The sequence below is a fragment of the Geotrypetes seraphini genome, chromosome 2 (assembly GCF_902459505.1).
Source record: "Geotrypetes seraphini chromosome 2, aGeoSer1.1, whole genome shotgun sequence".
NCBI lineage: Eukaryota > Metazoa > Chordata > Amphibia > Gymnophiona > Dermophiidae > Geotrypetes > Geotrypetes seraphini.
In genome coordinates, this window is record NC_047085.1 from 278,608,577 (window position 1) to 278,634,220 (window position 25,644).

A 25,644-nucleotide genomic window follows, 5' to 3' on the forward strand; every position below is an offset into this window, starting at 1 on the left:
CCTGCTTCATACATGTGACCACATCCGCTCTCCTCCAATCCCCAGGAATCACTCCCGTCTCCAGAGATTTGTTGAACAAGTCTTTAATAGGACTCGACAGAACCTCTCTGAGCTCCCTTAGTATCCTGGGATGTTTCCTGTCTGGTCCCATCGCTTTATCCACCTTCAGTTTTTCAAGTTGCTCATAAACACCCTCCTCCGTGAACGGCGCAGAATCTACTCCATTTCCTCGTGTAACTTTGCTAGACAATCTCGGTCCTTCTCCAGGATTTTCTTCTCTGAACACAGAACAGAAGTATTTGTTTAGCACATTCGCTTTCTCCTCATCACTTTCCACATATTGGTTCCCAGCATCTTTTAGCCTAGCAATTCCATTTTTCATCTTCCTCCTTTCACTAATATATCTGAAAAAAATTTTTGTCTCCCTTTTTTACATTTTTAGCCATTTGTTCTTCCGCCTGTGCTTTCGCCAGACGTATCTCTCTCTTGGCTTCTTTCAGTTTCACCCTGTAGTCCTTTCTGCTCTCCTCTTCTTGGTTTTTTTTATATTTCACGAACGCCAACTCTTTCGCCTTTATTTTCTCAGCCACTAGGTTGGAGAATCATATCGGCTTCCTTTTTCTCTTGTTTTTATTGATTTTCTTCACATAAAGGTCCGTAGCCATTTTTATCGCTCCTTTCAGCTTAGATCACTGTCTTTCCACTTCTCTTATGTCCTCCCATCCTAATAGCTCTTTCTTCAGGTACTCTCCCATAGCATTAAAATCCGTACGTTTGAAATCTAGGACTTTAAGTATCGTGCAGCCGCTCTCCACTTTAGCCGTTATATCAAACCAAACCGTTTGATGATCGCTACTTCCCAGGTGAGCACCCACTCGAACATTAGAGATACTCTCTCCATTTGTGAGGACCAGATCCAATATTGCTTTTTCCCTTGTGGGTTCCGTCACCATTTGTCTGAGCAGAGCCTCTTGAAAGGCATCCACAATCTCCCTACTTCTTTCCGATTCTGCAGATGGAACATTCCAGTCCGCATCCGGCAGGTTGAAATCTCCCAACAGCAGAACCTCCTCTTTCCTTCCAAACTTTTGGATATCCACAATCAGATCCTTATCAATTTGCTGCGGTTGAGTCAGAGGTCTGTAGACTACACCCACATAGATAGAAGTTCCATCTTCTTTTCAGAGCAATCCATATCGCTTCTTCCTCTCCCCAGTTCCCTTGCATTTTGGTCGCTTGGATATTGATCTTTACATAGAGAGCTACTCCTCCACCTTTTTGAACATCTCTGTCCTTCCTAAAAAGATTATATCCCGGTATGTTTGCATTCCATCCATGTGATTCACTGAACCATGTCTCTGTGATAGCGACAATATCTAGATCTGCCTCTAACATCAGGGCTTGCAGATCATGAACTTTGTTGCTTAGACTGCGAGCATTTGTGGTCATCGCTTTCCAGCTATTTTTCAGCGATAATCTCCTTTTTCGTATGGATTTTTGTTTCGTTTCACTTTCCGTTGCAATACTAAGAAATGAGTTTCTGATATTGCTTATGTTGCTGTCTTTACTACTATCACATCTTTTCTTTTGCCGGGGGTGGTCTCTATAATTGTCCTTCGTACATACACCACCACCCCTTCTAGTTTAAATGCCTAGAAAAATATTGTCTAAATTTCTCTGCAAGGTTTCTTTTTCTTGCTATAATAATATGTAGCCCATCAGTGCAATATAGCTTCTTGTCCTTCCATGTATTTCCCCATCCTCCTATGTACCTGAAGCCTTCTTGATAACACCAGGCTTTGAGCCATCTATTAAAGTCCTCTGTGTTTTTCACTCTTTGCTCTCCCTTTCCATATGAAGGCAGTATTTCAGAAAAAGCTAAAGTGTTTACAAAAGGTTTCACGCCCTCACCAAGCTCCTGAAAAGCTTTCTGTGCTGCAAGTGTGGAGTTGTTGGCCAGGTCATTTGTTCCCAGATGGATGACAACATCAGTTTTAAAATCCTTAGTTTCTTCCTTAATTATAGTCTGTATTTGCCTAGAACTCCTGGTAGCTGAGGATCCTGGAAGACATTTCACTATTTTGGTCTCCTCGCCTTGTGTTCCAAGGTTAATGCCTCTGATGATGGAATTCCCCAACAGTAATAGTTTTCTGTTTTTGGCCTTTTTATTTGTGCTTAGGGTGTGCTTGCTCTCTTGAGTTACCTTCATTGGTTCCAGTCCCACCTCCCTTCTGTTTTCTTGAGTATCGCAGTGCACTAGTGAAGCGAAGGAATTCTGTAGAGATAATATTTGTGAAGGTGGATGTTTCTGTGTTACATGTCGCAGTCTTCCTGAGCCTACTGTGACCCATTTATTCCTGGGCTGTTTTATTCTTTGAGGTAGAGGTGCTAAAACCTTTCATGAAAACCCAGAATGAATGCAAAGAAAATGTGCCCCTGGGTGGCATCTCAGTACCTCATATTCTTCCTTTGATTAGTATTATGGAGGGAACAGACTGTGGGATCACACCAAGGAGGGGTGTGAACTGCTGCTGCCCATCCTGGAGTCAGCACATTCCGTCACAGGGAACGCGAGAGTTTACCAGAGGAACACAGAGGACAAACTCACAGGTTTTGAACCCAGCCCACAGCTGCTCAAGGCCTTTAGGACAGAGTTTGCTCTCCGGTTGTTCTCGGATAGTAAAAGAGCTGAAGCACTACAGAGCGAACGATATATATGAAATTTCATTAAATTTTGACTGTTCTTTCCCAGAAACTGGAGCCAGAGAAGAGACTGGAGCGATGACTTCCTGGAGCTGGGGGTTGAAGGAGTTCAAGGCTGTGCCCTCTGCTGAAGGACACAGGTGCAGGATCACTTGGGGAGAAAAGAAGAAGTACAGATTTGGGGGGGGCTCCCCTAGAGAGACATACAGCAGAGATTTTAGGTGATGGTTAGCTTGCCCACTGGATGACTTTTTGTATTTGTTAAGAAGCAGACGCCACCTGGTGGCCCCCAGGTCACTCAAATATCATCATCTACCTTGTGCACATACTGCTTGAACTATTCTGTGATTTAAAACGGTTATTTGCACAACAACAAAAAAAGCTGGAAAAAAGGACATGGGATGTGTCCTAAATTAGATTCTTTTGTTAAGACTTTGGAATAAGAAAGGGTTCACCACAAAAGAGAATCTGAGAATCTAATTAAAATGTTTCAAAGCAGAGGATCCAGTCCAAGGCGAAGTCCAACTTGCCTCTGTTCTCCAACTGTCCAGGCATCAAATTATGATTTTGAAGTAATGAAAACCCTCAAAGAACGGGAGGATCTGCAATCCATGTTGGAAAAGTATGAGCATCACATGTCAGAAATTCAGGCTTTTTATTGGTTTTAAAAAAAAGTTTGAATATGGTTTTATAATTAACTGAATAAATGTAGGGATCAATATAATATCCAATTGTGATGATAAACTAAATAACTATATTCACGTGACCATCGGAGTGATTCAATCGATATATATTATCTCCTGTGATATGTATTATCTTCTGTGACATGTATTATCCTCTGTGTTATGTACCATTCTGTTAAATTGTTGTATCATAATTCTTTACCGTTCCTGTAATCTACTCTTATCCTGTAATGTAATTCTACTGGAATTGCCCAGACATCTTCTATATTGTAATCCGCCTAGAACCGCAAGGCACAGGCGGAATAGAAATCCCTAATGTAATGTAATGTAATGTAATCAACCACCATAAAAAGATAAGTTAACCTTATAGAAAACGGATGTTAGATTGTTAAATGGTGGTACAGACATAAATAGTGCCATGATAGTTTGACGGCAGCCGGTGTTGTTTGTTTTTACACTTTAACACTAATGGTTGTGGGTCTGAGCACTATTTAAATTAATTTAATTTATTAATATTGTGATATGAATATAGGTATTTATAATTAACTGACCATAGTAGTAAATTATATGTTTTTAAAATGGTCTTGTTAATCCACTGGGGAATTCTTGTTCTCTATGAATTTGTTTTCATTTTGGGTATTTATAGTGATATGCATATAGTGGGATTTGGGTTTAATTTATTATAAGGAACTATATGAATTAACTTCAACTCTAGAATCTTTATTTTATTTGTTCTATGGATTCTGAATTTTCATTTTATTAAATTAGGTGTGTACTTATGAGTTTAACTATGGTTAAGGTGAAGCAAGCCTTTATAATGGTGTCATTTATTCCTTATAGTTTCCATTTGATGGTGTCTAACAGTAGATTCTTTATGGGTTATAGATTATGATTTATGACTATTCATTTTGTTATTGGATAATTCCTGGGAACATGGCTGATATTAGTTAATAGAATCTCATGAATTTTGATATTCTTAGTAGCATAAAGGTAATAATGAATTAATTATATTTTTATTAATATTTATTTTTTTACTATCTTCATGCAAATGTTCATGTCCTAGAAGGTATGATTTGTCTTGTTATTTAAAAGAAGCTATTTAATGATATATGGTAATGTATTTTGTTTATTAATTACTTAAGCTGAATACTCTAAAAACAAAATTACAACTGCCAGGACAAACTTCGCTGGAACCCCAACCCACCTAGAAGAGATCGCAATGCCCCCCCCCCCCCCCCCCCCCCCCCCACAGAAAGAGAATCAGCTACAGCAGATAGAACCTGGTCCCACTTCTCCACAATACAATGATCCAACCTTAACAAACTCTATAAAAAATACAGCCACGCAGTTTGCGACCTCAACCAATGCCCTCCAATAGGGTTTGATATAGATTCCAAGATGGCCGCGGCAGCCAGTTAATGGAAGAGACGCCTTCAGATATTTTCCATTTTCGTACCTTTTTTGCTTGATACTATGCCGAAAAGAAGGGGGAAAGGAACCGGTGCAGCCTCCCGATATGCCTTCTAGCGGCACGATAGATAAAATCCTGCAGCGTCTTACTGGAGATTTGGAGCAGTCTGGGAATCGTCTGTTGCCGACGCCGGCAAGTGACGCCATAGCGGATGACTTGGGGCTCGATGCTACACTGAGCCCAGACCATAGAGATCTGCCCCCCATGGCCACAGCAAGCAAGCTCTCCGCAGGAATTGAGCATGTCCGAAGAGGCAGGGCTCATATCATGAGAGGCTAATCCACCTGAGAGCTTGTTGAAGTCAGCGGAGGAACTTGATTCCCTGGAGCTACCTGTGGCCGGAAGATCTTCTGAGAAGTAAAAGGGTTTTGGAAGCTAAACCAGCATCTGGTAAGCCTGCAATGCCATTGCAAGATTTTTCCTTGCTAACAAAACCACCAGAAGTTATGTTGGAGACCATTTGGGATCTAGTAGTGAACTCGGATAAAACTTTTTCCCCCACAAGTTATAGAGATTGAAGGAAATTTAAAGAAACAGTAAGAAGAAATTGTGCAATTAAAACAAGAAGTTGAAATAGGTAAAAGTGAGACACAAAAACTGAATATGGAATTGAAAACAGTTAAAATTTTCAGGAAATACAAATTAAAGGCAGTAATAGTATTCGGAGAAAATTAGAATCTCTTGAAAATTATAACCGGGCAAACAACTTGTGGATTTTAAATTTTCCTAAAATTCCTATTACAACTCCTCGAGATATGTTGGAAGAGATATTTCTTAGAAGTCTTGAATGTTCCAGAACAATCATTACCTCCTTTTGTTAAAGTATATTACCTTCCTGAGAAGAAATGACAGGAACAATCAGATCAAGATCAAAATTATCAGGACAAGCCTCTTGATGTTTCCGAATTGTTGAAACACTTGTGAAACCAGCATCATTATTAGTAACAGTGGCTTTAGCGTCTGATAAGGAATGGATAATGAGGCTATTTTTCAAAAACAAGTCAAAAAATTTTTGGGACAAAAAATATTGATGTTTCCAGATGTCTCTAAAGATACTCAGAGAAGAAGGAATTTTTGTTAATGAGACCAGCAGTTTTCTTTGCAAGTACATAATCTAGTATAATAGAACGCTAAGCGCACATGCGCACTCTTACCTGCATGATCCGTGGCCAGCAGGAGTGCGCATGCGCGCTTACAACTGCCCCACATTTGCGGACCTCCAGATATTTCCTCCAGATATTTATTGCTCACATTAAAAAGGACACATCGGAGTCGGAGGGAAGAGGGGGAGGCAAAAAGCTTGGCAGCAGAGACGCCATCCCCTCTTTATTTACAGCCTCGGCACTTACAACTGCCCTACACTCGCGGACCTCCAGATATTTCCTCCAGATATTTATTGCTCATGTTAAAAAGGATACATCAGAGCCGGAGAGAAGAGGGGGAGGCAAAAAGCTCGGCAGCAGAGACGGCACCCCCTCTTTATGTACAGCCTCAGCACGGCGCGTTTCTTTGTGGAATGCTTTTTGCTTCCGGGATGCACATTTCACTAGCGAACACTCAACCCCTATTTCAACGGCGAGAAATCTCAAGGCTTTAGCAGAGGATCTCCGGGGGAGGTGGCAAACCCCCCCCCCCACCTCCCCCCCACTCCATTTGCGCGAATGGCAGCTCTGCCTCATCTAAATGCTCAATAATGGTGTGAATATTGTATGAGAGCGGAGTTAAGGACTTGAGATAGCAGATTCTAATTACTCTTCATTTTCTAGAGTATCAAAGCCTAATTATTGTTCATTTTATGCTCCTGAGGAAAGGAGAAGTCAAAGCAGGGGTTTTGGAGCCTCCCCCAGAGATCCTCCGCTAAAGTCTTGAGCTGCTAACCGTTGAAATAGAGGTTGAGTACAGCTAACCAGCAGCACGTGAGACTCCACCTCCTGCTATTACGTGAGCTGTGGTGCCATTAAAGCGCAACCAAGTTTCGTTAAACACCTCCCATCCAGGTAATAGCAGGCATGTTCGACGGTTGGCATAACAATTTTGCACGTGCACACGTTCGGAGCGCAAACTTTCGCTTTCAAAAGAGTGTCAAGTGGCAGTTTACCTTACACAAGTCACTCTGTGCCAATTTAATACTTTATACGATTTATACTCTGTGCTGGATTACTTCAAATGACTTACTCTGTGCCTGTTTCCAGTTACTCTGTGCAACTATCATGATTATACAAAAAAAAAAAGGTAGGTGAGAGAAGGGGCATATTTCCCCAAAAGCCCCCTGATATCTCCACACACATCCCCCTGACATCTTCTCACACACACACACACACAAAAAGACAGGGGGCCAGGGAGAGACATTGAAAGAAAAAGAAAAAAAAAAGCAACATTGACAGACTGACAGAAATATGTCACACAAATACTCAAAACAGTCAAAGAAACACACAGAAGGACAGGGAGCTAGAGAGATAGATTGAAAGGAAAAAAAAAAACCCAAACAGTGGACAAGGAGAGAGACACACACAGAAAAAAAAAACCCAGACACACATACAGCAGCCAAGGAGACAGACACCAAAACAAAGAGACATACAGCAGCCAAGGAGAGAGACCAAAATAAAGAAATACAGACAGCGGCCAAGGAGATAGACAGTGGCCAAGGAGACAAACAGGAAAAAATATAAACAGACAGACATGGAGGCAGACATACTCAAACAAAGGAGGCAGGGAGAGAGAAATCAGCAGACCTACACAAATAAATAAATTTAGAAATTATAGAAATGTCTAAATCTATACATCTATTCTAGCACCTGCCATTATTTGTGTGTGGCTGTTTCCTCCAGCTCACTAAGGAGCCTGTGGCAGTGCGCGTGTTGCGCTTTCCCTAATGCGTTGGATCCTGCCAGAGCTGCTCCAGAAAACTGAACACTTCTCAGATAAGCCAAAATCTGTGTGCTTGGGGCAGGGAGCAATTTTGATTTGATTTGGGTAAAGCAGGTGTACTAGGGGAGCAGTTACTAATTTTTCATTGCTTTGGGTGAACAGGGTGTACTGGGAAAGGGGCCAAGGAGCGATCTTGCTTTGCTTTTGGGGGAGGGGTGTTCTTGCTAGGGGTTAATAAACAATATTGCTTTGCTTTTGGGGGAGGGGTGTGCTTGGTAAGGGAAAATGAACTATCTTGCATTGCTTTGCGGGAAGAGGTGTGTTGGGGAGGGGGTCAGGGAGTGATTTTGCATTGGTTTGGGTGAAAGTGGTGTGCTTGATTGGGATCAGGTAGTGATCTTGCTTTGCTTTGAGGGGAGAGGTGTGGTTGGAAGGAGGCGTTAAAAAAAAACAAGTCACAACAGTCATTGAGCCTATACAACCATCACCAACACTCAGTGTACCAAAAACAACCAGTTCCATCAGTCAATGTGCCAAAAACAACCAGTGACAGCAATTAGTGACCTATAGATTCATTGCCAACACTCAGTGTGCAAAAAGAAAAAACATTTCCATCATTCAATGTGCAAAAAACAACCACTGCCAGCAGTCAGTGAGCCTATACAACCATTGTCAACACTCAGTGTGCCAAAAACAACCAGTTCCATCAATCAGTGTGCCAAAAACAGTACCAGCAGTCAATGAACCTATAAAACCATTGCCAGCACTCACTGTGTCAAAAAAACCCTGTGCCATCAATCAGAGTAGCTAAAAAAATCATTGTCAGCACTTCGTGGGCCAAAAAAACCAGTGACAGCAGTCAATCTGCCTAAAAAAACTGTACCACCAGTCAGCTACTCCAACCATCAAATTAAACAAACACACTTAAAATAACATTTACAAAAATTAAAACAACACAATGCTTACGAAAAGACATCTACAGAAAGAACAGTCACATCAACAGGCAGTGTTGAAGAGGAGAAAGTTAAAACATCTACAGGAAGAACAGTCACATCAACAGGTAGAGTTGAAGAGGAGAAAGTTAAAACATCTACAGGAAGAACAGTCACATCAATAGGTAGAGTTGAAGAGGAGAAAGGCAGAAAGAAAAAATAAAGACGAACAAATAAAACTGTTGAACAACAAGAATATCAATGTAAAACAAAATGCAGAACAAGAAAAAAACTAAAAGAGAAACTCTAACTTCAGAAGAAAAACAATCAATGTGTCAGAAACATGCAAAAAGACAACAGAAAAGACGAGCATGTATATCTATTGAAGAAAAAAAAAAACACACGTCAAAAATACACAGAAAGAAAAAAATCTAAAATAGCAACTCTAACTCTGGAAGAACAAAAATCACTGCATCTGAAACATGCCAAAAGAGAAAACCAAAAATGAGCAAGCATATCTATAGAAGAAGAAAAACAACAACGTCAAAAAGACACAGAAAGAAAAAGAACTAAAATAGCAACTCTAACTCAGGAAGAACAGAAATTACTGCATCATAAACATGCCAAAACAGAAAAACAAAGGCGAGCAAATAAAACTACTGAACAACAAAAAAAAAAACACATTAAAAAAAAATCTAAAAAAACAAAACAAAACAACAATAGCAGCACTGTCTTCAGAAGAACAATCACAAAGTCAGCAACACAATAACCTATGCACACCCATTATAACACATCTGTCACAGAGAAAAAAAAAAACCCCAAACATACCCAACTGTCAATGACCGGAATACATACAACCAATTTCATTTCTAAATGACATGCAAAATATTAATGAGGACAACATTCAAACACACAAATGCACAATTATATATTTTAGATCCCTCAGAAGCTGCAGAACAGAGAATGCACATTTCATCTAACTCAGGAATAAATCCAGAACTTATGCAAACACTAACAGCAGCAGCAGATGAATCCAGAGACCAATAGGATGTAGCAAAGCAATCCTCAATCTGGGTGGGAAACAAACGCCGCCTCCGCAACAACCAAAGCACTAAACGCATCTACCGCATGCGCCCCCACATCCAACCAGTAATGCTGAGAGAAAGCACTCTCAGAAGACCAAGTAGCTGCGAGACAAAACTCCTCCAAGGAAAAAACCTCTGGACTGAGTCCAAGAAGTAGCCATCGCCCCGGCAGAATGGTCATGAAGTTCTTTCGCCAACCGCTTCCCTGCCATCAAGCAAGCGTAAAGAATGTCCTCCTGGACCCATCGAGCGATGGAGGCTTTGGATGCCGCCATACGTTTGAGGCGTCTCGTGAAGAATACGAAAAGGTGATCTAAACAACTAAAAGACATTAGAAACCTAGCTCGCAGAGAACGCTACGCACTTTCATAAAATGCAGTGAATAAAAGCACGTCTCTCCATTTCTCCTCCCAGGATGAAGGAAAAGTGAGAGTGACATAAAAGAAAGGATGCCACCTCCTTAGAAAGAAATTGTGGACCGTCCGAACTGACACTCCAGATTTTGTAAATCAGAAATAGGAATCCCTGCCAAACAAGGCCTGCAACTCAGAAAACCGCCGAGCTGAAGCCATGGCCACAAGAAACCCCGTGTTCAATGGCACAGCCCTTTAGAGTATCAAAAGACAAGGATGAAATGAAGCCTTCGGTAAACTGCGAAGAAGTACCTTAAGACTGTACTCCGGACAGGGCTTTCTAAGAGGTGTACAAACATACCATACTCCATTTAGGAACTGAACTACATGAAGCTGAGAAGGAAGTGAATAGCAATATACCTAGCCCTTGTAACAAGCTAAGAATGGCACTTGAAGCTGAAGGGAATTGAACACTAAGCCCTCGGCAATACACTTGTGTCAAAAAAGAACTCTGGAAGGGTGCAAATGTGGAGAAGTACCAAAGGCAAAACCTCTAAAAGGAAGCAGAAGCCACCAGTGAAGACGTCGGTATCGCCTGGACAAGAGAAGAAACAACCTGCTTCGCATAACCCTTACACGTCAGCCATGACTTTTCAAAAGCGAGGTCGCAATACCAAAGTAGTACGAATATCCAGGTGAGCAAATCCTGAGATACCAGGAAATTCAACAGTCCGGCTGTCAAAAGACTCAACAGAACCGAATAGCAAGGATGGTGCAGCCAATCCAGAGATTCTACAAATACTGTACCCTGAAAGCAAAGCTTGAGATGGCAAATCTAAGCCATCATCAGCCAGGGGAAAACACTGAAAAAAAAAAAAAAAAAAAACCAGAGGCGAGAAAGAAGCCACACTGCTACCCCCTCCGATTCCCACTCCCTGTGCCCGCCGAAGAAGCTAGGAAGCTTAGAATTTTGAGACAAGGCCATGAGGTCTAGTTCCAGGAGATCTCACTTCCATAAAAAGACCTGGAACGCCTGAGCCAAAATTCTCAATATCCAGGATGTAGAAGATTTCACTATTATTAACATTTACACTTTCTAGAGCGTACACAGCGCTGTACACTGTAATATACAATAAATGGGCCATGCTCAGATTTCACAGAGAGAAAGTCTATCCAAACTCTTTTCCTGACCCATAAAATGATCTGTCAACAGAAGAGGAAGATGAGGGTCCACCCATTGAAGTAGAATCACAACTTTACCTGCCAACTGAGTACATCACCTACTGCCCAGGCTGTAGAGAAATACCCCCATCATAATACTGACTAAAAAGACCTTCAGCGTCATTCTGGAAGAATGGTCTGAAGCTCCAGAAACAGTAGCCCGATCATGCTCCAGAGTAGAAGAATGAACAAGGACTGAGTCGCCTCTTAAGACCAGACTCCTGGAGCTGAGGATGGAAGGCACCGAGCTTCCCAACCCGACAGCCTGGGATGTTTGGTGACCATGAGCTAGTCCAGCAAAGACCGAGGCATGCCTTTGAAAAGAGAAATCTCGCTGAGCCACCAAATTATACAGAGCAATGCATGAGGAGCCTACCAAATAATTGGAGCCCTGAGATACCGGGAACCACCGGAACAAAAGCGACTGCTGTAGTGTTATAATGGGAAAGTAAGCCGAAGTTCCCAGTGGAGTCAGCAACATGGGTCCTAGAACCTGTACAGAATCCCATACTCTTGGTCAAGGTGACCGAAGAAGAATGCAAACCTGAGACTGTGACCCATCGCCCTAGTCTCTGGGAAGAAACACATTTCTCTCCTATATGAATAAAAACATCTCCCCGATATGCCTATAAATAGTACAGGAGAAAAGAGCGCTGTGTAAATTTGAAGATTCACGTCCAAAGAACTGAGGAAAAGAAACCACCCTTTTCATGTCAGTCAAATGGCCCGACTGGAAGACGTCTGAATCAAGCAGTCAGTCAAGAAGAAATTAGGTGAATCGCCTGGTAGTGCCAAAACGGTATCACTGCCCACATTTTCTAAAATGTTCGTGAAGCCTTGGGTTGGTGAAATGGCATGTGCCAAAACCAAAAGTGCTGCTCCAAGAAAGGCAAGCAAACCTAGTGCCGATTCGGAGTCCATAGTGAAAATGTAAATATTCTCCCAGTTTTTCTGCAGAAATGTGTAACCCTGAGAAACTAATTCAGCAGAATGGGATCCAGCCTGCCTAATGACCCCGTCTTGGGCACCATGCAGTAAGTGGAACAAGTCCCTTAGTTCCCGAAGAACTACAAGAGCTGCCCTGAGGACCAGTAACTTAAAAGGGAAACGCAAAACAGAGACTCCAAGAACGAACTGGAAACCTGAGGAGGATGCAAAGTTGCAAGCATCCTGAAAAATGTTCACAGCCCCCTGACCTGACATTATAGCGTCTTCTCCCTCATGAGAAAGCCTGAAGAGTCATTGGAAGAAGTCAAGATCCCCTCAGAATGAAGTGCAGAAGGTCAGGAAACGGCAGGAATAGAACTGTAGGATCTGTAAGAAGAAAGAAATTCTCCTAGGAAAAATCAAGTTTCGCAATGTAAAGAGGAGTATACTGGAACCATGAAAACAGTACGAACTCCATGCAACGTGAGTGAAATACGTATGTCCGTTAAAGTGAATACATACTAGACGCAATCAAGATGCTGCATCTACCGCCCCGTGGAAAACAACAGCATCCTAACAGATATCAGAAAAAGCTCATATCGCTAATGAGAGCTTCAGGGATGAGGCTAACAGCCACATAGCGCGCGCTCCTCCGTGGGTTTGATAGAATAGGTAACTGGCTCCTGGTTAGAAGGAGTTGCACAGCCCTTCCATCTGGACGGGGGGTCCATCTAGCATGTGCCATGAGAAGATGGCGACAGGAGAAACCAGCGTGATAAAGAATGGAATTCTGAAGTCCAGGCCCCCTCAGAAATAGAGGAAGAAAGTCCTGGCCGCAGGAAGATGCGAAGTGTCATTATGCCCATAGAGATAGCCCGAACTTGGAAACTGTTAGGCATTTATAAACCATATAAACCTTCAGGCATATATATCCAATGCACTACTAGGCACATGCAGCGCAGCACAGAGGCCCAAATAAGATGGACATTTACCAACAGACAAAGGCTCAATCTGCAGGGACCCCAAGAGAGACAATGAGATACCCGTGTGAAATACAGGGCACTATCTTACTGCTGATCTCACTGTGCCATGAGGTGCCGTATGGCGACCCAGACTGGAGACAAACCGAGACTGGGTGACCTAGCACAGGTCAGAGTCTCTCTGGTAATCCCCTTGAGTGCTAACCCCAGAGTCTGATTAAACTAGCAGCTTCCTTCAAGGGAATACAGCAGGAACACAGCCATAGACATATAAATCTGCCTAACTTATTCCACAGACAGAATCCCTAACACTCCCTCTCGCAACTTCTACTCCCTTCAATACACTTGAATCCCCCACCTTCCCCCCCCTAGATTCCCTACAAACCTATTAACTTCCCGGACACTCATGTATATTCCATGTACTATATTCCCTGTATATTCCTTGTATTTTCCTTGTATCATACTCCTTGTATTCTCCTTGTATATTCCTACTGATGGTATTTTATATCGACTTCATCTTGCTAATTTCCTGTTAACTTCAACGATATGTACATTCCAAAAAATTATAAACTCCAACGTTATTTTCATGTGTAATCTTATTAACTGCTGTGAACCGCCTAGAACTCTCTGGGTATGGCGGTATACAAAATAAAGTTATTATTATTATTAAGCTTGTCCCAAAGCTGGTGAAACACGAACAACTTGTCTGAACCGGAAAGGAGAGAAGCCGCGGCATACCCTGACCAAAGTCAGCTGTAAATAAACTACTGGAATGCTGCAGCTCTCCTGCCATCGCAGAAGACCCAAGCGCACGCCTGATTCTTGCCGACACGTGGCCGCTGCATCAACGCTCCTAGAAATATAGTCGGAATCAAGCCCCGCAAAATTTACCCTGCCGTGGCCTGCATAGAAAGAAAATCAGACTTGGGGAATAACCAGAAGAATGGTGCGGTGCTTCCCAAAGCGCCAGAAAAAACATGTCCCATCTCATGCGCGCTGCTATAAACCGGCACCTGCACAATCAGCTGCACATGGCCGTGAAAAACACAGAGGAAAGAGAGCCTCGGAATAAACAGGACTACTACTGCTGCACTGAAACCCAACAAGGAGAACAAGTGCGAGCATGAAATCGCACCGCTACTGCCGCGCTGTAACCAACAAGGAAACCAAGCGCGTGCATGCAAAGAGCGGGAAAGTCCCAGCTCCCTCAACAGATTTCTAGTCATAAAACTTAGCCTCAGTAAAATATCCATTCCTTAAATGTACGATAACCGAACCCACAGTACTAAGACTCCCAAACAGAACCTGAAGTTCAAACAACAGTAAAAACCAGACATACTCACAAGCTTGTTGTTAGGGCCGGTTGAAGCCAGTTAGAGCTAGTAGTGCAGCAAAAACAGGGCAGAATGTAGCAACTGTGGTCTCTTTTTTTTTTTTTTTAAACAGAGAAGGGAAAGAAGAAAAAATTGAGACCCAGTCAGACCTTCTAGCAATGGAGGGAGGGTGAGGCAGGGACCTGGGGGGGCCCAGGTGTAACCCCTAAAGCCGGCACCGTTCAGCCGGACACCCCTGTCTCACTGAAGAGAAAATCTCAAAAGGAAAAATAGCACTGCCAGCTCACTGAAGAGAAACCTCAACAGGAGAAACAGAATGGCAGTCTCACTGAAGAGAAACCTCAACAGGAGAAAATAATTTTCCAGTCACAGCCAGAATTCAGGAGCTAGTTGAATAGCGACCATTTCCTGCTGGGAGATAGAGAATACTGGAGATACAGGAGGAGTGCCAGCCAATAGGACCACCTGTTAATCAGTTTCTCTATCTCCGCCTGCTGGTAGATGTGTGCTATACCATTGGTCTCTGGATTCATCTGCTGCTGTTGCTAGGGAATTGACACCAACATCCACTGATTTGCCCTTTACATTACGAAGGCGACAATTTCCAGTCACATTAGCCTTCGCTATGACAATCAATAAAGCTCAGGGGCAAACTTTAGGAAAAAGTGGGCATTTACTTACAAGAACCAGTATTCAGCCATGGCCATTTTTCTAGAGTTAGAAGTTTTTCAGATATTCTGATGACAGTTGTAGACGGCCCTAACCAAGGAAAACTATTACCTAACTCAAACAGAATCTTCACAAGGAATATTGTCTATAAGGACATTTTATAGATATACAGCATTAAAAAAGAATTTTTTAAAAAAATTATCTTTCTATTAACAATAATAATAAAACCCTTAACTACACATGCTCAGTTTTACACTCCATGCTTGCACATTCACAATATAATATAACCACCAGAGAAGCATCTGAGCACCATTTCTTTACACCCTTGAGTTACTCAGGGTTTCTTATGTTGTCTGGGAAGTATGACTGTTATGTTCAGTTGATGGAGGTTTTAGATAATTGAGGTTTTGGTCTACATGTTTGTATGCATAGTTAGTTTGGGGAGGGGAGAGCATTTTTGAAAAAAATACTGCCATTTACAGTGTTTCAGGAGAGACAGATATCACAAAAATAAGATATTTTTCAGACACTTCGGATTTTTAAATTGCACCTATATGCCCCAGTGTCACACAGATCTGCTGAAAAAATGGGAAAGCAAATATTTTGTTAAGCCCACAACATACAACAACAAATAAGAAAAATAGAAAAACTAAAAATTAATCATCCGTACAATGGATATTAAAGATCTCACGGTAAAATTTACAGTAAAATTTTTAAACTGTTAAGTCTGCACATCTATTCTAGCACGTTAATCTAACGGGCTTAAACACTAGTCAGATATAAATCCTTTAAATATGTTTTCTTTGACCCTTCACAATTGACTGGTTTTTTGTCTCTAAAACACCTTGATAAAGTATAAATTATAATAATCTTAATCTCATATGTAGAATTTAATCTCCTACCATTATAGGCTGTCTTTTTTCTCTGATTTAAGTATAGTGGAACCTTGGTTTACGAGCATAATTCGTTCCAGAAGCATGCTCATAAACCAAGTTATTCGTATATCAAAGCGAGTTTCCCCATATGAATGAATGGAAACTTGCTTTGATTCGTTCTACATCCTCCTTCCCCTCCCCCCCCAAGGCTACCGGCGCAGCTCCATTACCCCTTCCCCCCGCTCTAACCGGCATCGCAACCCCCCCGAACCGGCATCGCATACTACCCCCCCCCCCCCGCGAACGCCCCCTGCGAGACCCACATTGCACCCTCGTAGTGGAAGCGGCATCTGCCCGCCCTCCCAAACATGCTCCTTATCCCATCTGCTGCTTGTGCGAGTGATGTGGATCTCGCAGCGTTCGCGAGGGATATGCGATGCCGGTTCGGGGGGGTGCGATGCCGGTTCGGGGGGGTGCGATGCCAGTTAGAGCGGGGGGAGGGGATGATGGAGCTGCGCCGGTAGCCTCGGGGGGGGGGAGGAGGAGGTAGAACAAACGATGATTTTGCTTGGGTTTGTTACCAAATGAGTATGTTACCAGTTTATTTTCAAAGTTCCTTTTATAAAAAATTTAATGGGATTCTTGCAAAATTTCTTTGGCTGGTTAAAACTTCTGGAATAGCTGTGGAAGGGCATAATCGAAAGGGAAGTCTAAGTCCATTTACGTCCATCTTGCAAGTCGTCCAAAGTAAAAAAACAGCTTAAGACACATTTTCGAAAAATACGGCCAACTTTTTTTTCATTTCAAAAATCGTCTAATTATACGTCCTCCCGATCTGATCGTCCAAGCCACTAAATCGTCTATCTTTATATCACATTTTTGGCCAACTTTCCGTCCAAGTCCAAAACGCCTAGAACAAGCCCTGTTGGACGAGGGAGGGGTCTGCAAAATGACAGACTGCACACCCAGACATGCCACCTAAATAGTGGGGCACCTTACAAGGCACTGCTGTGAACTTCACAAAAAGCGTGCCATGTCTTCTCCTCCCTAAAGCTCCCTTATAGGTTATGGTGAGCCCCCCCAACCACCTCCAGAATCCCCTAGACCCACTTATCTACCACCCCATAGCCCTTATGGCTGTAGGAGCCACTTATATGCAGGGTTTTGGGGGTATACAGGGGAGTGCACAAGTTTCTGTATCAATGCAGTGATTATAGGGGCTTATGGGCATGGGTCTTCCTCTCCATGAGTCCCTAACCCACCCCCAAGACGACTTAAGCTGTCTCTGGGCTGGACGACTAGGCTTCCTATGCCAGGCGGCCAGGTGATGATGGTCTGGAGGCGGAATTTTAAAGTTATGATTAAAATTTTTATGGGGGTAGGGGGGTTGGTGATCACTGGGGTAGTGTGTGGGGGTCTGTTTTATGTGTTTGCAGTGCTTATCTGGTGACTTTAGGTGGGTTTTTGTGACTTAGACTGTTGTAAAACTTTCGGTTATACGTGCTGTACAACTAAGTTTAAGCCAGCCCACGTCCCGCCCAACTCCCGCCTTCGACATGCCTCCCGAAACGTCCCGTTTAGCTTTGGTCGTTCAGCGGCACTATGAAGGCCTAGGTCGTTTAGAAATACATCTAAAATCTGTTTTTATTATCGGCACTTGGACGTTTTTGAGAAATGTTCGTCCAAGTGCCGACTTAGGCTGGTTTTTGGACGTTTTTCTCTTTCGATTATGAGCCCCATAGGGTCCATTAGCGGAATTTGTTAAAACTGAGTAATCGAATAAGCCTTTAATTCCTAATTGACCTTTACACACATCCAGGGAGGGGGGGAATATACTGTGTATCATTATTTGTTTGAATGTAAGTGCTGTTTAATGCATTAATTGATTGCATATTCTTTGCACTTTATATTGATTTGAAAATTAATAAAGAATTTTTGTAAAAAATGTATTGTTGTCTACTAGCAGGTTGATTGTCACCCACCGGCCTCCACTGGCTAGCGGAAGTGTGGGGAAGGGTGACTAAGCCTATTTCTGCGTGCCACTCAAAAAGGAAAATGGCCCTTCATGTTGAGCAGGTTAAAACTGCCCAAGTTAAGTTCAACTCAAAATTCAAACTGAAAAAAAAGCACAGTTACTTACCGTAACAGGTGTTTATCCAGGGACAGCAGGCAGATATTCTCACATGTGGGTGACGTCATCTACGGAGCCCCAGCGCGGACAGCTTTTCAAGCAAACTTGATTGAAGTTTCAAGTTTGCTACACTGCACCACGCATGTGCATGCCTTCTTGCCCACTAGAGGGCGCATCCCACCTAGTGGTCCTCAGTTCCATAACTAGCAAAGAAGCCATCCTTGGGGAGGCGGGCGGGTTGTGAGAATATCTGCCTGCTGTCCCTGGATAACACCTGTTACGGTAAGTAACTGTGCTTTATCCCAGGACAAGCAGGCAGCATATTCTCACATGTGGGTGACCTCCAAGCCAACCAAAAAAGGGTAGGTGGGAGGATGGCAATTTAGGAAAACAGATTACGTAACACCGACTGGCCAAACCGGCCGTCGCTTCTGGACAAAGTGTCCAGACAGTAGTGGGAGGTGAACGTATGAACCGAAGACCAAGTGGCAGCTTTACATATGTCCTCCATAGGAGTGGATCGGAGGAAAGCAACCGAAGCTGCCATCGCCCGGACCTTATGCCCCGTGACTCGACCCGAGAGCGGGAGACCAGCCTGAGCGTAGCAAAAAGAAATACAAGCAGCCAACCAGTTGGACAAGGTGCGCTTAGAAACAGGGTGTCCTAAACGATTAGGATCAAAGGACAAAAACATTTGAGGAACCTTCCGATGAGACCTGGTACGTTGGAGATAAAACGCCAACGCCCTCTTACAGTCAAGCGTGTGAAGCGCCGTCTCGCCAGGATGGGAGTGGGGCTTAGGAAAGAACACAGGAAGGACAATGGACTGATTGAGGTGGAAATCAGACACAACTTTAGGTAAAAATTTGGGATGGGTGCGGAGAACCACCTTGTCATGATGGAACACAGTGAAAGGTGGATCCGCAACCAAAGCTTGCAATTCACTAATCCTTCGAGCAGATGTGAGGGCAATCAGAAACACCACCTTCCAAGTAAGGAATTTCAGGAGAGACTTGTCAATAGGCTCAAAGGGAGGTTTCATCAGTTGAGCTAGGACAACATTCAAATCCCAAACGACAGGAGGAGGCTTCAGAGGGGGACAAACATTGATTAGACCCTTCATGAACCGCGTCACCAGAGGATGAAGCGAAAGAGAACGTCCATCCAAGTGCCGATGGAAAGCTGAAATGGCACTGAGATGTACCCGGACAGATGTCGTCTTCAGGCCGGAATGAGACAAATGTAACAAATAGTCCAGTACCGAAGACACCGGGACCGAATCAGGATCCAGATGACGCGAGGAACACCAGGAGGAAAACCTGGTCCACTTCTGGGAATAACAAAGCCTGGTCGAGACCTTGCGCGAGGCTTCCAAAACTTCCCTCACTGACTGAGAAACCTGGACCGAAGTCAAGGGGAAAGGAACCAAGCGGTCAGGTGTAAGGACTGAAGATTGGGATGCAACAGCGAACCCCGACTCTGAGATAGCAGAGAGGGATACACAGGTAGAAGCAGAGGTTCCCTGACACTGAGTTGAAGAAGCAGGGAGAACCAGTGTTGACGAGGCCACCGAGGCGCAATGAGAATCATAGTGGCTCTGGATGATCTGAGACGGACCAATGTCCTCAAGATCAGGGGGAAAGGAGGAAACGCGTAAAGGAACCTCCCTCCCCAGTCAAGAAGAAAGGCATCCGCTTCCAGACGGTCCCGGGAGTACATCCGAGAACAATAGAGGGGTAGTTTGCGAGTCTCCGGGGAGGCAAACAGATCCACCTGAGGAGTCCCCCAGCGGTTGAAGACCTCGCGTAGGACTCTGGAGTTGAGTGACCACTCATGCGGCTGGAGAAGCCGACTGAGTTTGTCTGCCAAGCAGTTCTGTTCTCCCTGGATATAGACCGCCTGTAGGAAGATGTTCTGGGAGATCGCCCATTTCCAAAGGCGCAGAGCTTCCCGGCAAAGGGGCCAAGAGCCTGTCCCACCCTGCTTGTTCACATAATACATGGCCACCTGGTTGTCCGTTCGCACGAGGACTACCTGGTCGCGGAGCAGGTGGCAGAAAGCACGAGCCGCCAGAAAGATGGCGCGAAGCTCCAACACATTGATGTGACAGCGTCGGTCCTCCACCGACCACAGGCCTTGGGTCCGCAGACCCTCGAGATGGGCCCCCCACGCGTACTCCAAGGAGTCCGTGGTCAGAACCTTGCGAGGCGGAGGGACGAGAAAGAGCAAACCCCCGGAAAGATTCGAAGAGTCGGTCCACCAACGGAGCGAGCGTCTCAAAGAAGGAGTCACCGTTATGCGGGACGAGACCGGATCGCACTCCTGGCGCCACTGAGAGGCCAGAGTCCACTGAGGAATTCTCATGTGCAGCCTGGCGAACGGCGTGACGTGGACCGTCGAAGCCATGTGGCCCAGAAGCATCATCATGCGCTGGGCCGACACCATCGGCTGCTGAAGGATCAGCCGACCCAACCGAACCAAAGCCTCCAAACGTGGAGGAGGAAGGAATGAACGGAGGCGAACAGTGTCCAGCACTGCGCCTATAAACTGAAGTGACTGGGTCGGGCATAACTGGGACTTGGGAAAGTTCACTTCGAACCCCAGTCGTTGCAGGAAGGCGATAGACTGTAGGGTCGCTGAGATAACCCCCTCCCTGGTCGAGGCCTTGATCAGCCAATCGTCCAGGTAAGGGAAAACCTGAAACCCCCGAGACCTGAGTGCTGCAGCAACTACCACCATCCACTTCGTGAAGACTCGAGGGGACGAGGCCAGGCCGAAGGGGAGGACTCTGTACTGCAGGTGCAGCTCGCCCACCTGGAACCGTAAGAATTTGCGGAAAGCGGGATGCACCGGAACATGGGTGTACGCTTCCTTGAGATCCAGGGAGCACATCCAGTCCCCTGCCTCCAAGAGAGGATATAATACCGGAAGTGACAACATCCGGAACTTCTCCCGGACCAGGAACTTGTTGAGCTTCCTGAGGTCTAGAATGGGGCGCAAGTCCCCGGTCTTCTTTGGGACCAAAAAGTAACGGGAGTAAAACCCACGCCCCCGCTGGTCGGAGGGAACAGGCTCCACCGCCCGCAGCCTCAACAAGGCCCTGGCCTCGGCCATGAGGACGGGGAGCTGGGTCCGGTTGTATGGGCAAGCCCCCGGTGAATGTTCCGGCGGCGCAGAGCAAAAGTTGAGAGAGTAGCCCTCGGAGACGGTCCGGAGCACCCAAGCGTCGGATGTTATCTCGGTCCAGGCCGCGTAAAAGGACCGGAGTCGACCCCCTATGGGAAGGGGGTCTGGCGCGATGGCGAAGGGGGGCCGGCCCCATCCGCCTATCCCGTCAAAAGGACGGCGCAGGTTTGGCAGGACCCTGCGGTGGATTCTTGGTTTGTCCCCCTCTGCCCTGTCTAGGGGGGCGCCGCGGCGGTGGCCTTGAAAAAGCCGGGGTCGACTTTTGAGGGTACCTCCTCGGGGGAAAGGCTTCTGCGGCGTGGCTTCTGCGGCGTGGCTTCTGCGGCGTGGCTCGAGGTTTCGGACGGACCAAGGAAGCTAACGAGTGCTCCTGTTCCGAGAACCGTTTGGTCGCCGCCTCCAGGGATTCATCAAACAATTCGGACCCTACGCAAGGCAAGTCAGAAAGGCGTTCCTGCAGGTTTGGGTCCATATCCAGGGTGCGTAGCCACGCCAACCGGCGCATGGCTACCGCAAAGGCCGACACCCTCGATACCAGCTCAAACGTATCGTACACCGCATGGAAAAGGTACAACCGCAATTGAGACAGGTTGGACACAAACTTGTCGAACCCTTCCTTGCGGGAGTCCGGTAAGGCCTCACAATATTGGGGCAGATCCTTTACCATGCCCCGTAGATAGGAGGAAAAGGTAAAGGCATAATTTAACGCCCTGGTTGCCATGAAGGAGTTGGCATAGAGGCGACGACCAAACTTGTCAAGGGAGAGGTTGGGGCGGCGTCGGTTTTCGGGCCTGTTATTGGCGTCGGCTTTCGGGCCTGTTATTGGTGGCGGTTTGGGTCCTGGTCCCCGATGGCAGTTTGGGTCCTGGTCCCCGATGGCAGTGGCAGTGGCTTGGGAGAGAGAGGGCAGGGAGAAAGAAAGAAAAAGGGCAGGCAGGGAGACAGAAGGAAAGAAGAGAAACAGAAAAAAAAAGAAAGGGAGGCAGAGAGAAAGAAAGGGCAGGGAGAGATGAAGAAAAAGTTGGGGGAGGGAATGAGGTCTGGAGGAGAGGAAGCATTCAGGCTGAAAGCAGGAAAGAAAGATTGGATGCACAGTCAGAAGAAGAAAGTGCAACCAGAGACTCATGAAATCACCAGTCAACAAGGTAGGAAAAATGATTTGATTTTAAATTTAGTGATCAAAATGTGTTTGAATTTATATCTGCTGTCTATATTTTACACTGTGGTCCCCTTTTACTAAAACGCAATAGCGGTTTTTAGCACAGGGAGCCTATGAGTGTTGAGAGCAGCGCTGGGCATTCAGCACAGCTTCCTGCGGTAAAAACTGCTATCGTGGTTTAGTAAAAAGGGAGGGGGTATATTTGTCTATTTTTGTATGGTTGTTACTGAGGTGATAGTGCATAGAGTCATCTGCTTTAACCTCTTTGAAAAACCCTGGAATAGGAATGATAATTAACATTTTCTATGCGTACAGTGTGCTTTGTGTGTTTTTTAAATTTTATTGTTGGTAGATCATTTTGACTTGGTCATTTTAAAAGTAGCTTGCAAGCCCAAAAAGTGTGGGCACCCCTGGTTTAATACATTCTGGGTTACTTTCACAGTCCCAAATAGGCCCAGGAACAAAAGCTATCAATAAAGCAAACTAATGCACAAAAGAAAAAAAAAACACCAGGATTGTTTAGGGCTGGCATAAAGACCACAGCCCAGCAAGGTGCCTGGACTTCAGTAGTCCAAACAAGGCCCTTGCATTCAATTCTTAACCACACCAATTCTCAACATAGCAAACAGTTCATGCTTTCAAAGCCTGCCTATTACCAGCTTTGGCAGGTGTTTAGCTCTTCAGAGCTGATTGTTGGGGTTAAGGCTGCTGTATAGCTTTAATCACTTTTTCAAAGAAGATAAGAGAAAAAGAGTCCCTCAAAAAATAACCCTCCCAGATGGCACAGCATACAAATCACCTGATAACCTTATGCACTCCACAACTCCAAAATACTGCAGGGCTTTTGCATAGAAAAAAAACATGCCACAAATGGCTACTTGCCCACAGTGCACAGGTTAATCTCCATGGCCTCTGCCTGGTTAGGAACTGGCTCTGATTCACCAAAGTCCATGTTTTCCACTCCTGATTCTGTCTCCGGTGTCTGGGAATCTTCAGGACCCTGCCAGTCCATGGGGTCTTCTGCCTGGACCCACTGCTTTGACTGGAGAGGTTTTCTCACCCAGTGCTCCTGAATAGCCCTAGCTAGCTTCTGCTGGCAGGACTGTAGCTAGGAGCAGCCAGCAGCCCCAATAAAGGGGGAGCTGGAGAATACATGAGTTTGGAAAGTACATTTTGATTTTTGTTTGTGATATGCTGGCAAGGACTGTCCGTCCATGAACTGATTCACAGGGAGCAGACTCTAGAGTGTGGTGAAATAAACTGTGGTGCCAGAGACTGTAAAATGCAGTTTTCGGTTTTGGAATTTTTCTGTTGCAAACAGACTCCGGGTTTTCCTTCTACCAGCCATATAAAAGGCACATCAAAACTCTTCCCTGTGGTACGAGCCAGGGTTTCCCATTCACCTGGGCCTGGCCCGGCCACAATATACACATATACACAAACATACACACACACACACATACTGCATATACAGGGTGCCCACAAAAACACTCCTTGATTTTAAATGGTTACAAAATCAAACCTTATTGGAATATGTTTATAAATAAGATGATAGTAAATACAAGTTCCAAAAAGCACGGTTATCAAGATCTTACACAATTGCTTGCACTTTCACCCTTATAAGCTGCAATTGGTGCAGAAGTTACAACCTTCAGACAATGCAATGAAACAAAATGACCAGGTTCTTCCTCAAGTGGCCCCAGAGATCACTGGACATTACCGTATTTTCACCCATATACCGCGCACCCGTGTAAAACGCACACACAGATATAGCGCGCGGGGAACACAAATTTATGTAAAAAAAATGTAATATAGCACGCACACGTGTATACCGCGCATGCTAAAACCTCCTCCCGCCTACTCCGAACCGGCATCCTCCCCCCCGCACGCTTACCCGCGTTTTACAACTTTTTTTTTCAATCCGATCGGTATCCCTCCTGCGAACCGGCATCCTCCCCCCTGCTCGCGTCACCCCCTCTCCCCCGCGATCCTACATCCCCCCAGCACCGCAAAACATCTCTTACCCGATTGGGCACCGGCACCAGCACCAATGCACAGGACGTGCCAATGCCAGTGCCCGAAGATCCTCCCTCGTTGGTTTGGGCTGGGCTGGGCTGGGCTGGGCGGTGCGGTGCGGGAGAGATCCTCCTTCTTCCTGCGCCAGGCTGGACTAGGCTTTGAGCATTTGCGCATGCTCAAAGCCTTCTGGTCTCGCTCTCTCCGAGATCCAGCCCGGCGCAGGAAGAAGGAGGATCTCTCCCGCACCACACCGCCCAGCCCAGCCCAGCCCAAACCAACGAGGGAGGATCTTCGGGCACTGGCACTGGCACTGGCACATCCTGTGCATTGGTGCTGGTGCCGGTGCCCAATCGGGTAAGAGATGTTTTGCGGTGCTGGGGGGGATGTAGGATCGCGGGGGAGAGGGGGTGACGCAAGCAGGGGGGAGGATGCCGGTTCGCAGGGGGGATGCCGATCAGATTGAAAAAAAAAAGTTGTAAAGCGTGCTCACACGTATAACACGCACGGTTATGCACGGTTTGTAAAATCGTGTATAATGCGCACGTTATATGCGTGAAAATACGGTACTGTTTGTGACTTTTTCCTTTAGGGGTACATGAAAGACAGAGTGTACATACTTCCACTACCCGCAATTACGGATCATCTGCAGAACGCATCACTGAACCTATAAACGCGATCACACTGGATATGCTTTGGCGAGTCTGGTCCGAGCTCGATTATCGAAACAATGTTTGACGAGTAACAGGTGGGGCACACATAGAGTGTTTGTAATCAACAGATACCAAATGAAAATTTATGAGTTGATGAAACTGTAGCCTCAAAGGTGAAAGAATATTCCAATAAATTTTGGTTTTGCAATCATTTAAAATCAAGGAGTGTTTTTGTGGGCACACTGTATATTATTTTAAATATAGCACAGCATTTTTACCACACTATGAATTTTAGTGCATAATATATATATATATATGATATGATACTAGCCATTTTTAATTCCATACTATCATTTGGCATTAGTTTATTTTTATTTTAAAGAAGCAAAATATTTCAA

The 25,644-nt window shown here is 45.0% G+C and overlaps 1 protein-coding gene across 3 annotated transcripts in view; it reads right to left on the minus strand.

The window, feature by feature from the left end:
• ADCY2 (adenylate cyclase 2) overlaps positions 1-25,644 on the minus strand; it is a 1,055,565-nt gene that overhangs the window by 947,824 nt on the left and 82,097 nt on the right. The window lies entirely within an intron of this gene.